We start from the raw sequence: 5,750 nt of genomic DNA on the forward strand, positions 1-5,750 counted from the left end.
AATTAAACCGATATAATTTTTTCCTATCAATGGTCTTAAATTTAAGTATGAATTTTAAATTTGTGTGTTTTCTATAACAGGAAGTCTCAAACAGTAGGATGATTAAATAAAGATGGATTGAGTATAATATTATTAACAGAAATAGTTTTTTTTTAAAAAAAAAAAACAATAAAATGGACCAAAAATGCAATTGTAATTAAAAGTTAAAAGTGAAATTTCAAGTTCTATTACAATCTCTCACAACATATTTGGTTCACAAACTACAATCATTGTTACTCATACGGAGTTTGGATTATGCACCTATACTTGCAGTTTAGAATTTTGACATTGAAATTGATAGATGGTAAATTCTCTTTAGAATCATGCATATCCTTTGAGACCTTAACTACTTCAAATACTTTGTTTTATCCACATGACTCCTGGAATCAAAACTCAAATTGAAATAATAAGGTCATCACCATAAAATATAAATGCCTCTAATTTGACAATAAGATCTGACAAACTAATCACTCACCAAATACAATTATTCCAACCAATCATAACTATTTGAGCCAAATATCACAACTAAAAATCATTTAGATGGAGACAGAGAAATCAGGGATGAAACAAAATTCCTACAGAATGCAATATAGAAAGAGAGGCAGAGACAAACCAACTCTTAGGAACAAAAGTGCAAGAGCGTGTCAGCAAAGAATTAAGACTTGAAGAGATGCCCAAAGAACCAAAAGAGAAGACCATGGTGCTTGATTAAACTTAGGTTCCACTTACAACATTACAAACCACTTAGCTGCCAAGTGCCAATACTCAACTTTCAACAAACACCTGCTGCCCACCAAATTGATACCAAGTGAAGGCCTAAGGCCCTCACACAGCAACTTTGAAAAGTATTATAGGTCCTAATAGTTTATGTTTCAACAGTTTGTACCAATTTAAAAATATGCCAAGCAGAGTACAACAAACATCTATTAGACAAAATAAATACCTTACATGAAACCTAAAGTCCAAAAAAAAAAAAATATATATATATATATATATATATAGAATAAAAAATAAAGAAGCTTGTTCTACAAATTCTCTCATGACTTTGATAGGGAGAACCCTCAAAGATAACAATATAGCAGTAGTCTTCCTATGCACTTTTCAACTTTGACAGCCCATGAACATATTGGAACTTTTTCAAATTCTTACACTAAAATGAAACACCAATCCATTTGCCTTTCTTAGACTTTGAAGCTTCCGTGAGGACCATGATTTGCCTGAGAATAGGAAAATTTTTCATTTGTTTCAATGTTGTTGCAGACTTTGTTTCTTAGCATTTCTCTCCTTCCAAAAGCACTACATAAAGACAACATTCTATTAGACATCTTCTCTAATAAAATATGATCAATAAAAAAAAAAATGTTTGCTTCTCCTTCCTAAGGCAGCAACAGAGAGGTACACCCCAATAAGAAATTGAATGATTAATAAAATCTCTTAGTTTCCGTCTAGTTAGCAGTGCCCATACTTATTGAATTATTGTTTAAATCTATTGCCGGAGAAAAGAAGAAGCAACTATTAGACAATATTGTATAAAAATAAAAATGCTATATTTTTTCATCTCAACGATTCGACATACAACATTGTTCATTTTGCACGGATGATAAGTCCTTGACCCTAATTGCACAAAGATTAAACTCACATTGAATAAAGTTAAGTAAGACCCACATTCTTTTTTGCTAAATAATCAAGTGAGAGTGGCCCTTAAACACACTTCAATCATTGAATTTTTAATTCCATTTTAAAGAACAAACCACTTGAAAGATAAATATTCACATAAAAAATAGGCAGGGAAGAGAGGAATTTAGTTTAAATTGTTAATTTTTTTGGATAATTGGTCGTCTCTCTTGATGGTTTTTTTGTGTAAGTTATTCTGTCCTACTAATGATCTTCACACATTTCAAGTCACAGTGAGAGTATAGAAATTTGACAGAAAGTCTCAAACCCATTAATCTTTCTAAGCTTCACAGTGAAGTTTGAAGGGTATCAATAAGATCAAAATTAATTTAATCCTATAAAAGATTAAAAAAAATGTATAACCACGTCACTTCAAAAACATTTAAGGAGCAACATAATTGGCAATTCAAATATCAAATATAAATTAGAAGAAGAAAGATTTATATTAAGTAATAAAGCACACTTGCAGCCCATGCCTCAATTCCAATATGGCAACAAACAGAAGCCAAATTCTCAGCCTCAATGCTTAAATCAAGGAGCTAATTTACCACAGATAAAGCATGAAAGATTGCCCCCCTAATATCATGCCCAATGTCTGACTTTTTTCTTTGCAATTACCTTAGGAATATATTATGCATTTACTTTATAACTTTTCCTTGCACAAATTACTTTCTATACATGATGTAAATAGAATTTCTAATAAACATATTTCAAGCCTGAATCACTGTCTATGATTCCAACAGTATTAAAAGCATGTAATATTTTCAAATTGATCATACCCTTTCTGGCAGAAACAACGGTGTTTTTTGTATTGCATGAACATGGTAGTGATCACTTGGACTTCTTCTTTCTAGAGCGGCTAGGTACTGATTCGTCAGATGGAGCCAATGACGCCAAAGCTAATTTGTCATATCAGCATAGTTGATTCCTGTTGCAAAAAGCATTGAATGTTTCTTCAAAGTTTTAAGTAAAAATTTATTTAAAATTGAAAGTGAATAAGAAAAACCTAAACAATGAGAGATGTGGATAAGGGATTCACCACTTAAAATTGAAAGTGAATAAGAAAAACCTAAACAATGAGAGATGTGGATAAGAGATTCACCATCATTGTCTAGTTTAAGATTTTAATGGTGACCCAATCATCAAACCTGATAATGTTCATCATTGCTGTATCTTCATCATCAACTTGCGCCCTTGCATCACTATAACACATGGCATCAATTCAAAAATAGAAAATAAAAATTAAGACAAACAATTTAGAATGGCAGAAAAGAATACATGGTCAACCCTTTAAAGATCTATAGCCTCAGAAGCATGGATAAGGGATTCACCACTTAAAATTGAAAGTGAATAAGAAAAACCTAAACAATGAGAGATGTGGATAAGAGATTCACCATCATTGTCTAGTTTAAGATTTTAATGGTGACCCAATCATCAAACCTGATAATGTTCATCATTGCTGTATCTTCATAATCATCTTGCGCCCTTGCATCACTATAACACATGGCATCAATTCAAAAGTAGAAAATAAAAATTAAGACAAACAATTTAGAATGGCAAAAAAGAATACATGGTCGACCCTCTAAAGATCTATAGCCTCAGAAGCATGGATACTCCAAAATCCCTATACTTAAAATAAAAATAAAATACACCTAAATATATTAATTGATTTTACAATCTTTAGAAGTATGCACACAATCATAGCACAACTTAAAAATGCTTGCATAGTGACTTAAGTTTCACGAATCTGATAAAAGAAATTCACACATTCTTAAAATTGAAACCATGAATATCAAACCATGTCTAAACCAAAGACCATGATAAACACAATTATGTAGAAAATTCAAACACCAGGAAAACAATTTTCTTTGATTCTAAATCCCAATCAATATATTATACAATCATACAAAACAAACAGTAGAAGCAAACACCACAACACTACAATAATAAATCAGAGGCACACTAAGTCGTTGGAATCGCACAGGATAAGACCCAGCAATCAAAAATTCAACACACTAAGAAAAATGATTTATAAAGTAATTAAATTCAACATGACAATCATCCACACCACAGCACGAAAGACGCTGTAAAAAGGGGAAAAAAATCATGCAAAAGAATAGAGCACAAAAGAAACTTGGATTTAGAGATACCTCAACTGAATCGTCTAGCTGCTATCAGTATTTATATATTGTAAGGAGAGGAAGACAGGAAGGAAGGAAAATAGAGAGGTTGCCATTAGAAGGGAGAGAGGCTGGCGATGATTAAATGTGAAACCGTAGAACAGAGAAGGTGGGGAAGGGGAAAGAACTAAAATGTGGGAGACAGGAAATTAAAATCGTGTGCAACAAAAGGAAAGGAAAAACAAAAAGTTGCAACCATGAAAGCATAGGGTTTGAAAAGGCTCTGGGTTTGGGCTTTATGTGATATTAAATTTGTATGAAGTGGGCTTTATGGTGAAGATAGGGATGACAATTATTTTATAATTATCTGTATTTAAAATTGATAAAAATTATTTTAAAATTGTAGGATAAATTTAGAAAAGATGATAGAAATGACATGACTGTTGATGTGGCTCAATGTGAGAGTAGCAACATTAAATGCTACGTCTCAGCTTTTAGTAATATATTGACTAAAACCCAATCAATATATTATACAATCATACAAAACAAACAGTGAAAGCAAACACCACAACACTACAGTAATAAATCAGAGTCACACTAAGTCGTTGGAATCGCACAGGATAAGACCCAGCAATCAAAAATTCAACAAACTAAGAAAAATGATTTATAAAGTAATTAAATTCAAGATAACAATCATCCACACCACAGCACGAAAGACGCAGTAAAAAGGGGAAAAAAATCATGCAAAAGAATAGAGCACAAAAGAAACTTGGATTTAGAGATACCTCAACTGAATCGTCTAGCTGCTATCAGTATTTATATATTGTAAGGAGAGGAAGACAGGAAGGAAGGAAAACAGAGAGGTTGCCATTAGAAGGGAGAGAGGCTGGCGATGATTAAATGTGAAACCATAGGAAACCGTAGAACAGAGAAGGTGGGGAAGGGGAAAGAACTAAAACGTGGGAGACAGGAAATTAAAATCGTGTGCAACAAAAGGAAAGGAAAAACAAAAAGTTGCAACCGTGAAAGCATAGGGTTTGAAAAGGCTTTGGGTTTGGGCTTTATGTGATATTAAATTTGTAAGAAGTGGCTTTATGGTGAAGATAGGGATGACAATTATTTTAAAATTATCTGTATTTAAAATTGATAAAAATTATTTTAAAATTGTAGGATAAATTTAAAAAAGATGATAGAAATGACATGGCTATTGATGTGGCTCAATGTGAGAGTAGCAACATTAAATGTTACGTCTCAGCTTTTAGTAATATATTGATGGCTTATATCATATAAATTAAATATTAACATGTGTTGAGGTGTGATTGGCTCTTGAGTGTTCTTTGTAACTTTCTATTCATAACACTTGGAATATTTTCATTAGTCTCTGAATAATGACAATGGGACCCACTAAATAACACGTGGCATTTTGTAATTAGTTGCAAAATTCCCACTTCTACACTATAGTGAAGGATATTAGATGGAAGTTTGTTAATTATAAAGGTTTCAATGGAGAAACATAAGACCAAATACCAAAATGATGAAGGAATAGTAGCTTTAGACAGCAAGGTGAGGGTTGTTTCAATGATATGTTTGAGCTCAGTAACTCTGTTCTGTTTTTGCGTATGTGAGCGTGTAAGTTGATGAGTAATACCAAAGACAGAACATAAATTTTGAAACTCATTACTAGTATTCACCACAACAATCAGTATGTAAGAATTGAGTTTTTGTTGATAATATTTTTCCATAATGTATTTAATTAAAATGAGAGATAATAAGATGGGATTTTAATTTGATGGGAACCAACCAAGTAAATCAAGAAAAACCTTCAAAAAAAATTAATAACAATTTTTCATGCTTTTGTTTGACCTGTTTTGCAATTCACATTGGTTGACAACAGCTAGTGACATACATAGGGGAAAG

The 5,750-nt window shown here is 32.0% G+C and overlaps 1 long non-coding RNA gene across 1 annotated transcript; it reads right to left on the minus strand.

Moving 5' to 3' along the window:
* Nucleotides 1–723: 723 nt before the first annotated feature.
* Nucleotides 724–4,035, minus strand: LOC115967870. The gene is made up of 3 exons (XR_004086576.1): nt 3,864–4,035; nt 2,493–2,915; nt 724–1,335 (listed from the first exon to the last, which is right to left on the minus strand). It is a non-coding gene; the product is annotated as an uncharacterized LOC115967870 (long non-coding RNA).
* Nucleotides 4,036–5,750: the final 1,715 nt, after the last annotated feature.

The sequence above is a fragment of the Quercus lobata genome, chromosome 11 (genome assembly GCF_001633185.2).
Source record: "Quercus lobata isolate SW786 chromosome 11, ValleyOak3.0 Primary Assembly, whole genome shotgun sequence".
Classification (NCBI taxonomy): Eukaryota; Viridiplantae; Streptophyta; class Magnoliopsida; order Fagales; family Fagaceae; genus Quercus; species Quercus lobata.